This window comes from Ictidomys tridecemlineatus, chromosome 2 (genome assembly GCF_052094955.1).
Source record: "Ictidomys tridecemlineatus isolate mIctTri1 chromosome 2, mIctTri1.hap1, whole genome shotgun sequence".
NCBI classification, from domain to species: Eukaryota; Metazoa; Chordata; class Mammalia; order Rodentia; family Sciuridae; genus Ictidomys; species Ictidomys tridecemlineatus.
This window is the reverse complement of record NC_135478.1, coordinates 79,178,744-79,191,504: the sequence shown is the minus strand read 5'-3', so window position 1 is coordinate 79,191,504 and position 12,761 is coordinate 79,178,744.

Genomic DNA, 12,761 nt, shown 5'->3' with positions numbered 1-12,761 from the left:
AGGCAGTCCCAGTGCCAGTCCCAGTGGGCTCACTTGTCTGGATTTACCACGGACAGAGTCAGTCTTTCTTGGTACCTACAGATGTGAGGATGGCCAATTGCCAGGAAAGCTCCGAAGGGGGTCTTTCCTGGGAAAGCAGGTAGTGGCTCACCCCTGGCTCCTGTCAACTTCACAGAAGTGGCCACGGAGGCCAGATCTGAGACAGGACAGGCCATTTCGGGGGAACATAGTATGGCCCACCAGTCAGAGGACACTGCGGGTAGTCACAGACCTCCTTGGGGGAAGGAGGTGGCTTTGTGGGTGTGGGTGTGAATTTGTGGTTTTGTCTAATGTTGTGAGAAGAGGTAGGAAAGGAGGTTTGTTTGGTTCAAAGTGGACTGTTTCTAGCATGTCTTTTGACAAGGCGAGTGTTGCTATGTCTGTGTATCCCACTGTGTCCGTGGTTGTAGACATTAGAAAAGAGAATGCATCAATGGATGTGTCCTGTCTAGTAGAAGGCTTCCAGCATTCATCCTGCTCAATTTATGAATGGACTGCAGCTTGCCTTATCCATGGGCAACACCTCCTATCTTCCTAATGTCCTGTTTTCTTCCTGAATTCTGGCCACTCTTCAGAATAGGCTCATGGTTTTGTGTCCAAGATATGTACCACCTCCAAGCTTGGTGACATGGCCATGTACTGGATAGCTGAAAGGAATGGCGAGCATCTCAGAAAACTCAGATATCAGTGGGCCCAGTAAAGTCTCAGTGGAGAAAGCCTGCTTTGGGCCTTTTGCTTACCTATTGTTCTTTTTCCCTGGATGTCAGCAAGGTGTTTGCCTCAGGACACCCCTTTGTGAAGCCTCAAGAAAACCATTTTCAAATGCAAACGAACAGGCATCACCTGTGGCTCTTTGCTTAATTGCTTTGCAAAGGGATGTGTCTGAATCAGCCTCTTGGCCCTGTGTGAGCCTGTGGCTTAGATTGTCAGCACCTGATGGATCTCAAGAAAGATCTTATATGTGCATCCAAAGCCAATATAGCAAAAAAGCAGTCATTGTGGATGAAGTCTCTCGCCTTCCTTTGTAAGGTTCCTGATCTCCATCAAGTGAGAATAGGGATCCTTTGGGTCAAATGAGTTCTTCAAAGCCCTGCAGCAGCTAGGCATTATGTGCTTAGATTTTCTCATGACTCCAATTCACACAAAGAATCTATACCCCACCATCAGCAGGCCTCAATGTGAAGAAGCTGAGCAGTATTAAAGGCAGGACTATTTGATCACTCCTGGTTCAAAGGAAGGGTGTACAGGCCACCCTGACATTAGGCTAATGAGGGGCAAGGAAGCTTATTGTAAACACTGTCTTAGGCTGTTCCCCTCCTGGAAACCTCCAGCCAGAGGTTGTGAGGATTGTCTATATTGAAGAAGATGAGGGCCTTGTGGCAGTGTTTCGGTTTGAATTGTGGTCATTTGTGTGGCTGTGGAAGAGATGACTGGGTCCCCCTGGGCTTGAACTCTGGTGTGATTCCCCTTGGAGACTGAGTTCTGGAACTGACCTCAGAGAAGTATTGCCATGAATTGTGTTGGGATTATTGGAGGTCACGCATGAGAGTCACCCTTGGAAACTGAGATAGAAGCCCAGGGTGACTTTCCACAAAACACTGGGAATATCAGCCAGGATGTAACATGATTTTATTCTTAAAGACCTGGCAGCCATAGTTGAGAGTCAAGACACACATGGACCTCACATTGTAGACCTCAGTGGGCCTGGTTTCATGTGACTTTTTGGCCACTCTTTGGGAAGCCTTGTTTGTGAGAGTTCTCCAGAGCTTTCATTGAAATGATCTTCCTCACCATTGAATGGTTCCTGAATGAATGGAAACCCACAGTGCCTCCAACTTCATCCTTTAAAAATGGCTAGATAAATACCATGCAATCTTTGAAATTCCCACCAGGTGGCACTGGAGAACTTTTGGATGTCCTGTTGCTGATCATGAGTGTACCATGCAGGGGCCTTGATTGACTGGGTTGCATGAAAATGGTTTAGAAAAGAGATGCCAGTAAGTTGGGGCCTGCTGATTAGTGGGCCTAGAGCAGTGGTGTGCAGGTGTGTGATAAAACATCTGTGGTGGGGCCATGTGGATCTGCCATGGGCTTCCAAATGGCTTGTGACTGACATGGTGCAGCCAGCAGACCCTTGTATGTAAAGGCATCTTGTTATATGGAGAGGTTTCAGGGCAATGTTCAGAATGAGGTTGCTATGGTCAAGAGGGCAAGCTCTGTGGGATAGAAGCCTGGTTGGTGCATACTCCTAGGACCTTGACCCACCACACTTCACAGAATTCCCTCCACCACTGTGTCCCAGTTGAACTCGTTGTATTTCGTGAAGGAAATTTTAAACTCCTAGTGTAGCAGCAAGAAACACCAAGAAAGATGAGGATTACCAAATGGATTCACAGTCCCCACGGGGAGACACTTAGCCCCCAGTGGCCACAGTTTACCTACAAAGAGAGAATTCAGCACTTCTGCCTCATGTTCATTGGAAAATCAGAAACCATGTCCTCCAGGTCACATAGATGCAGACCCAGCTTTGATGGTCTCACTACAAAGGAAGCTAAAGCTCCTGACAACAACATATATTTCAAGAGCCCAACCTCAGAGGCAGTTTCTCAAGAAGTCTTTAGGCCAGCAGAGCTCCATGTTTGTGGAGTGTTTATCCTGTCCCTTACTTATGGAAACTCCTCTACCACCTCCAAAGTTGTGAACTCCTGAGCATTTTTCATTCCACATATGTATTCAAAGATTTTCTAACTCTTCTCCTCCAATTGCATCTTACTTGGGGCGAGGGTAATGTCAAGGCATTGTTCTGGATGAAGGTGGGAAGATTTTTGGGTAGCACATATTTGCATACACATTGGATTCATTTTCCTATTTTCCATTCCAAATACTGAATCCCTGACACTAACCCATACCCTACTAGACTCTGACTACGAATCCTAATATGATGGAGAAAAATAACCCAAACAGAATAGAAATACAAGCACTTCAGAGGAGGCATGGTGTGTAGTTGGACAGGCCTTTTGCATTATAAAGAGTAGGTGTTATGAATCTAGTCCAATGTAATAGTTCTCCATGTGTTTTTAAAGTTAACAAGTATGTGAATTCCTGTCTCCCTTTCTCTGTATCCTATTCAACACATGTATTTTTACATGCACATATAGAATCCTACCTGGTTTCCCAGCTACGTTTTGTGAGGTGGCTGACTTGGCAGATACAAACTGTGAGAAGAGATCACTCCTCCTAAATGCTGTTGGAACTGAAAATCAACCTATGGGTAAGCTTCCTACTTGAACAACATGATACATAAATCCATGTTCAGTAAAATAAATATTTTTGTATCTGTGGATGATATATATTTCATGATGAATTTCAATTGGCATATATATTTCTACTTTTTAATGTGTCTGTGTGTGTGTGTTTTGTGTGTATATATATATATATGTATATATACTCACACACACACTCTCCAGATTATTAAAAATATAAAATATATGTGTCTTATTTTACACTCCCTAAATTTATGTACACGTATGTGGATTTATAAGCAACTTTTCACAAGATTAGTCTCAGAAATATTCATCCACCTGAAATACATATTATTTTTCTAGTACAGAAAACTAACTTCAGTGAATGGTGCAAATAAATACTAACATTTCTACAGTAACTGACCCTGTTTAACATCAATGCAAGTAGACTCCTATGGGACATGATGTGTATTTTGACATTCATTTTTATTCAACACTGGTACATTAGTATTTCTTCAGTTGATACACATCATAGGATATATATTTCATCCTCAATTTCACAAATTTCTAGGCATTTGGTTCACTTTCAATCAAATCCTACTTCGGAACACATGTATCCCTTCATGTTTCTTGACTGGTCTTTTAATGAGACTTCTTTCCAAACACATTATTTTGGATTTCCATAATCACTTTTGAAGCAAAACTCACACACCATTAAGGGTAAACCACAACCCTAATATTACCATTAGATGTATAACTGGTTGGCATGAATGATCCCGTATCAGTATAAGATTTCCTATATATTTTCAGATATCAATTCAATCCAGTATTCAAATTTTAACCATTTATATTCTTCATTCACAGTATGGTCTATTCATGCATTATCTCTATACTCACAGACCCAGGGTACACCTATTTGTACCCCTGAATGCTAATTTATAGGTCTTCAAAATATTGCTCCCAAAAATGGTGAAAGAAATACTCACATCACCTTATCTACATATACATTGTATCACAGTGATATTCTGCACACAAAATGCAAAGGTCACACTTATGATTGTACCAAAGCCTAATTGGAAAGTGAGCATGGATTACTAAAACATCCTTGTCCAGGTTGCCTAATGCTCTCAAATGTCAATTTTATTTGTGACTACACATTTGTTTCTGCCTGAGATTATATATTCAACCTCAACCCTGTTGAAAATGTCTAATCCTATCACTCACTTTATACTTTGCCTGATTTCCTAATGTTGATATTCATTTTTGCTTTCCTACCTATTTTCCCCAGTTCATCATTGTGACTGACTCTTCACATGTGCTGACATTTACATTCACTCTCTAACAGACAGCCTATTGCTAAAGAAATTTTGGTCCAAATTTTATACTCACCCTTCTTCCTAAACCTACTGACTATCTTCCTAATCCTACCTACTATCCCTTTTTGACTGCATGTTCTCTTCTACATTGAATCATTTAAGGTATAAGGTCCTATGCCATTGTATATGGATTTATCAGAGACATCTGTGCAGAATGTATTTCAAAGCTAAGTATCCCAATCAAGGGCCCAATGCCCTTCTGGCCTTCAAATCTTACTTAGATTTCTGTTTTCATACATATATTTCACCTCGGTATTATTATAAATATCACAGGTTCCCAATACCATTCTTCATCCAGCAGAATGTTCCCTAACCCAAATGGAACATGTTCTTAACCCCAAGCATACACTGTTCCCTCAATCTAACTTTACAGAAGAGCAGGGACAGAGTTGGTCTTACAATACAAGAATGTAGGGGATCTTCCACCTGCTGAGAACCTCAAAGGTCCATGGAGAAATGATCCCTGGAGAAGATGTAGGCAGCTAGGAAGGATCTGAGAGAGCAAAAGTCATCTCCGGTGGCAGACAACCTGGTCAGGATGAAGGGATGTGTCTGAATGAGCCTCTCTCTTCTTAATGTAGACAAGATGGACCAAACCAGGCCTGTGTGGAGAGCTTTTCCTGGGTGCCTATGGTTGATATACCATTCTAACTTGTGAAAGTGTCACAGGAAGAAGGGGCAGCCTCCATCTCATGAGACCCTTAGAAGCAACAGTTAGGACAAAGTGGTTTCCAAGGCAGTGACCTCATTCAGTTCCTGAAGGAAGTGACCTCACCACACTTCCTTGGTGATGGAACTCTCTGAACTTGGGATCCAGGAAGCCAGGCACCCAGAGGCAGTCCCAGTGCCAGTCCCAGTGGGCTCACTTGTCTGGATTTACCACGGACAGAGTCAGTCTTTCTTGGTACCTACAGATGTGAGGATGGCCAATTGCCAGGAAAGCTCCGAAGGGGGTCTTTCCTGGGAAAGCAGGTAGTGGCTCACCCCTGGCTCCTGTCAACTTCACAGAAGTGGCCACGGAGGCCAGATCTGAGACAGGACAGGCCATTTCGGGGGAACATAGTATGGCCCACCAGTCAGAGGACACTGCGGGTAGTCACAGACCTCCTTGGGGGAAGGAGGTGGCTTTGTGGGTGTGGGTGTGAATTTGTGGTTTTGTCTAATGTTGTGAGAAGAGGTAGGAAAGGAGGTTTGTTTGGTTCAAAGTGGACTGTTTCTAGCATGTCTTTTGACAAGGCGAGTGTTGCTATGTCTGTGTATCCCACTGTGTCCGTGGTTGTAGACATTAGAAAAGAGAATGCATCAATGGATGTGTCCTGTCTAGTAGAAAGCTTCCAGCATTCATCCTGCTCAATTTATGAATGGACTGCAGCTTGCCTTATCCATGGGCAACACCTCCTATCTTCCTAATGTCCTGTTTTCTTCCTGAATTCTGGCCACTCTTCAGAATAGGCTCATGGTTTTGTGTCCAAGATATGTACCACCTCCAAGCTTGGTGACATGGCCATGTACTGGATAGCTGAAAGGAATGGTGAGCATCTCAGAAAACTCAGATATCAGTGGGCCCAGTAAAGTCTCAGTGGAGAAAGCCTGCTTTGGGCCTTTTGCTTACCTATTGTTCTGTTTCCCTGGATGTCAGCAAGGTGTTTGCCACAGAACACCCCTTTGTGAAGCCTAAAGAAAACCATTTTCAAATGCAAACGAACAGGCATCACCTGTGGCTCTTTGCTTAATTGCTTTGCAAAGGGATGTGTCTGAATCAGCCTCTTGGCCCTGTGTGAGCCTGTGGCTTAGATTGTCAGCACCTGATGGATCTCAAGAAAGATCTTATATGTGCATCCAAAGCCAATAGAGCAAAAAAGCAGTCATTGTGGATGAAGTCTCTCGCCTTCCTTTGTAAGGTTCCTGATCTCCATCAAAAGTGAGAATAGGGATCCTTTGGGTCAAATGAGTTCTTCAAAGCCCTGCAGCGGCTAGGCATTATGTGCTTAGATTTTCTCATGACTCCAATTCACACAAAGAATCTATACCCCACCATCAGCAGGCCTCAATGTGAAGAAGCTGAGCAGTATTAAAGGCAGGACTATTTGATCACTCCTGGTTCAAAGGAAGGGTGTACAGGCCACCCTGACATTAGGCTAATGAGGGGCAAGGAAGCTTATTGTAAACACTGTCTTAGGCTGTTCCCCTCCTGGAAACCTCCAGCCAGAGGTTGTGAGGATTGTCTATATTGAAGAAGATGAGGGCCTTGTGGCAGTGTTTCGGTTTGAATTGTGGTCATTTGTGTGGCTGTGGAAGAGATGACTGGGTCCCCCTGGGCTTGAACTCTGGTGTGATTCCCCTTGGAGACTGAGTTCTGGAACTGACCTCAGAGAAGTATTGCCATGAATTGTGTTGGGATTATTGGAGGTCACGCATGAGAGTCACCCTTGGAAACTGAGATAGAAGCCCAGGGTGACTTTCCACAAAACACTGGGAATATCAGCCAGGATATAACATGATTTTATTCTTAAAGACCTGGCAGCCATAGTTGAGAGTCAAGACACACATGGACCTCACATTGTAGACCTCAGTGGGCCTGGTTTCATGTGACTTTTTGGCCACTCTTTGGGAAGCCTTGTTTGTGAGAGTTCTCCAGAGCTTTCATTGAAATGATCTTCCTCACCATTGAATGGTTCCTGAATGAATGGAAACCCACAGTGCCTCCGACTTCATCCTTTAAAAATGGCTAGATAAATACCATGCAATCTTTGAAATTCCCACCAGGGGGCACTGGAGAACTTTTGGATGTCCTGTTGCTGATCATGAGTGTACCATGCAGGGGCCTTGATTGACTGGGTTGCATGAAAATGGTTTAGAAAAGAGATGCCAGTAAGTTGGGGCCTGCTGATTAGTGGGCCTAGAGCAGTGGTGTGCAGGTGTGTGATAAAACATCTGTGGTGGGGCCATGTGGATCTGCCATGGGCTTCCAAATGGCTTGTGACTGACATGGTGCAGCCAGCAGACCCTTGTATGTAAAGGCATCTTGTTATATGGAGAGGTTTCAGGGCAATGTTCAGAATGAGGTTGCTATGGTCAAGAGGGCAAGCTCTGTGGGATAGAAGCCTGGTTGGTGCATACTCCTAGGACCTTGACCCACCACACTTCACAGAATTCCCTCCACCACTGTGTCCCAGTTGAACTCGTTGTATTTCGTGAAGGAAATTTTAAACTCCTAGTGTAGCAGCAAGAAACACCAAGAAAGATGAGGATTACCAAATGGATTCACAGTCCCCACGGGGAGACACTTAGCCCCCAGTGGCCACAGTTTACCTACAAAGAGAGAATTCAGCACTTCTGCCTCATGTTCATTGGAAAATCAGAAACCATGTCCTCCAGGTCACATAGATGCAGACCCAGCTTTGATGGTCTCACTACAAAGGAAGCTAAAGCTCCTGACAACAACATATATTTCAAGAGCCCAACCTCAGAGGCAGTTTCTCAAGAAGTCTTTAGGCCAGCAGAGCTCCATGTTTGTGGAGTGTTTATCCTGTCCCTTACTTATGGAAACTCCTCTACCACCTCCAAAGTTGTGAACTCCTGAGCATTTTTCATTCCACATATGTATTCAAAGATTTTCTAACTCTTCTCCTCCAATTGCATCTTACTTGGGGCGAGGGTAATGTCAAGGCATTGTTCTGGATGAAGGTGGGAAGATTTTTGGGTAGCACATATTTGCATACACATTGGATTCATTTTCCTATTTTCCATTCCAAATACTGAATCCCTGACACTAACCCATACCCTACTAGACTCTGACTACGAATCCTAATATGATGGAGAAAAATAACCCAAACAGAATAGAAATACAAGCACTTCAGAGGAGGCATGGTGTGTAGTTGGACAGGCCTTTTGCATTATAAAGAGTAGGTGTTATGAATCTAGTCCAATGTAATAGTTCTCCATGTGTTTTTAAAGTTAACAAGTATGTGAATTCCTGTCTCCCTTTCTCTGTATCCTATTCAACACATGTATTTTTACATGCACATATAGAATCCTACCTGGTTTCCCAGCTACATTCTTGTGAGGTGGCTGACTTGGCAGATACAAACTGTGAGAAGAGATCACTCCTCCTAAATGCTGTTGGAACTGAAAATCAACCTATGGGTAAGCTTCCTACTTGAACAACATGATACATAAATCCATGTTCAGTAAAATAAATATTTTTGGATCTGTGGATGATATATATTTCATGATGAATTTCAATTGGCATATATATTTCTACTTTTTAATGTGTCTGTGTGTGTGTGTTTTGTGTGTATATATATATATGTATATATACTCACACACACACTCTCCAGATTATTAAAAATATAAAATATATGTGTCTTATTTTACACTCCCTAAATTTATGTACACGTATGTGGATTTATAAGCAACTTTTCACAAGATTAGTCTCAGAAATATTCATCCACCTGAAATACATATTATTTTTCTAGTACAGAAAACTAACTTCAGTGAATGGTGCAAATAAATACTAACATTTCTACAGTAACTGACCCTGTTTAACATCAATGCAAGTAGACTCCTATGGGACATGATGTGTATTTTGACATTCATTTTTATTCAACACTGGTACATTAGTATTTCTTCAGTTGATACACATCATAGGATATATATTTCATCCTCAAGTTCACAAATTTCTAGGCATTTGGTTCACTTTCAATCAAATCCTACTTCGGAACACATGTATCCCTTCATGTTTCTTGACTGGTCTTTTAATGAGACTTCTTTCCAAACACATTATTTTGGATTTCCATAATCACTTTTGAAGCAAAACTCACACACCATTAAGGGTAAACCACAACCCTAATATTACCATTAGATGTATAACTGGTTGGCATGAATGATCCCGTATCAGTATAAGATTTCCTATATATTTTCAGATATCAATTCAATCCAGTATTCAAATTTTAACCATTTATATTCTTCATTCACAGTATGGTCTATTCATGCATTATCTCTATACTCACAGACCCAGGGTACACCTATTTGTACCCCTGAATGCTAATTTATAGGTCTTCAAAATATTGCTCCCAAAAATGGTGAAAGAAATACTCACATCACCTTATCTACATATACATTGTATCACAGTGATATTCTGCACACAAAATGCAAAGGTCACACTTATGATTGTACCAAAGCCTAATTGGAAAGTGAGCATGGATTACTAAAACATCCTTGTCCAGGTTGCCTCATGCTCTCAAATGTCAATTTTATTTGTGACTACACATTTGTTTCTGCCTGAGATTATATATTCAACCTCAACCCTGTTGAAAATGTCTAATCCTATCACTCACTTTATACTTTGCCTGATTTCCTAATGTTGATATTCATTTTTGCTTTCCTACCTATTTTCCCCAGTTCATCATTGTGACTGACTCTTCACATGTGCTGACATTTACATTCACTCTCTAACAGACAGCCTATTGCTAAAGAAATTTTGGTCCAAATTTTATACTCACCCTTCTTCCTAAACCTACTGACTATCTTCCTAATCCTACCTACTATCCCTTTTTGACTGCATGTTCTCTTCTACATTGAATCATTTAAGGTATAAGGTCCTATGCCATTGTATATGGATTTATCAGAGACATCTGTGCAGAATGTATTTCAAAGCTAAGTATCCCAATCAAGGGCCCAATGCCCTTCTGGCCTTCAAATCTTACTTAGATTTCTGTTTTCATACATATATTTCACCTCGGTATTATTATAAATATCACAGGTTCCCAATACCATTCTTCATCCAGCAGAATGTTCCCTAACCCAAATGGAACATGTTCTTAACCCCAAGCATACACTGTTCCCTCAATCTAACTTTACAGAAGAGCAGGGACAGAGTTGGTCTTACAATACAAGAATGTAGGGGATCTTCCACCTGCTGAGAACCTCAAAGGTCCATGGAGAAATGATCCCTGGAGAAGATGTAGGCAGCTAGGAAGGATCTGAGAGAGCAAAAGTCATCTCCGGTGGCAGACAACCTGGTCAGGATGAAGGGATGTGTCTGAATGAGCCTCTCTCTTCTTAATGTAGACAAGATGGACCAAACCAGGCCTGTGTGGAGAGCTTTTCCTGGGTGCCTATGGTTGATATACCATTCTAACTTGTGAAAGTGTCACAGGAAGAAGGGGCAGCCTCCATCTCATGAGACCCTTAGAAGCAACAGTTAGGACAAAGTGGTTTCCAAGGCAGTGACCTCATTCAGTTCCTGAAGGAAGTGACCTCACCACACTTCCTTGGTGATGGAACTCTCTGAACTTGGGATCCAGGAAGCCAGGCACCCAGAGGCAGTCCCAGTGCCAGTCCCAGTGGGCTCACTTGTCTGGATTTACCACGGACAGAGTCAGTCTTTCTTGGTACCTACAGATGTGAGGATGGCCAATTGCCAGGAAAGCTCCGAAGGGGGTCTTTCCTGGGAAAGCAGGTAGTGGCTCACCCCTGGCTCCTGTCAACTTCACAGAAGTGGCCACGGAGGCCAGATCTGAGACAGGACAGGCCATTTCGGGGGAACATAGTATGGCCCACCAGTCAGAGGACACTGCGGGTAGTCACAGACCTCCTTGGGGGAAGGAGGTGGCTTTGTGGGTGTGGGTGTGAATTTGTGGTTTTGTCTAATGTTGTGAGAAGAGGTAGGAAAGGAGGTTTGTTTGGTTCAAAGTGGACTGTTTCTAGCATGTCTTTTGACAAGGCGAGTGTTGCTATGTCTGTGTATCCCACTGTGTCTGTGGTTGTAGACATTAGAAAAGAGAATGCATCAATGGATGTGTCCTGTCTAGTAGAAAGCTTCCAGCATTCATCCTGCTCAATTTATGAATGGACTGCAGCTTGCCTTATCCATGGGCAACACCTCCTATCTTCCTAATGTCCTGTTTTCTTCCTGAATTCTGGCCACTCTTCAGAATAGGCTCATGGTTTTGTGTCCAAGATATGTACCACCTCCAAGCTTGGTGACATGGCCATGTACTGGATAGCTGAAAGGAATGGTGAGCATCTCAGAAAACTCAGATATCAGTGGGCCCAGTAAAGTCTCAGTGGAGAAAGCCTGCTTTGGGCCTTTTGCTTACCTATTGTTCTGTTTCCCTGGATGTCAGCAAGGTGTTTGCCACAGAACACCCCTTTGTGAAGCCTAAAGAAAACCATTTTCAAATGCAAACGAACAGGCATCACCTGTGGCTCTTTGCTTAATTGCTTTGCAAAGGGATGTGTCTGAATCAGCCTCTTGGCCCTGTGTGAGCCTGTGGCTTAGATTGTCAGCACCTGATGGATCTCAAGAAAGATCTTATATGTGCATCCAAAGCCAATAGAGCAAAAAAGCAGTCATTGTGGATGAAGTCTCTCGCCTTCCTTTGTAAGGTTCCTGATCTCCATCAAAAGTGAGAATAGGGATCCTTTGGGTCAAATGAGTTCTTCAAAGCCCTGCAGCGGCTAGGCATTATGTGCTTAGATTTTCTCATGACTCCAATTCACACAAAGAATCTATACCCCACCATCAGCAGGCCTCAATGTGAAGAAGCTGAGCAGTATTAAAGGCAGGACTATTTGATCACTCCTGGTTCAAAGGAAGGGTGTACAGGCCACCCTGACATTAGGCTAATGAGGGGCAAGGAAGCTTATTGTAAACACTGTCTTAGGCTGTTCCCCTCCTGGAAACCTCCAGCCAGAGGTTGTGAGGATTGTCTATATTGAAGAAGATGAGGGCCTTGTGGCAGTGTTTCGGTTTGAATTGTGGTCATTTGTGTGGCTGTGGAAGAGATGACTGGGTCCCCCTGGGCTTGAACTCTGGTGTGATTCCCCTTGGAGACTGAGTTCTGGAACTGACCTCAGAGAAGTATTGCCATGAATTGTGTTGGGATTATTGGAGGTCACGCATGAGAGTCACCCTTGGAAACTGAGATAGAAGCCCAGGGTGACTTTCCACAAAACACTGGGAATATCAGCCAGGATGTAACATGATTTTATTCTTAAAGACCTGGCAGCCATAGTTGAGAGTCAAGACACACATGGACCTCACATTGTAGACCTCAGTGGGCCTGGTTTCATGTGACTTTTTGGCCACTCTTTGGGA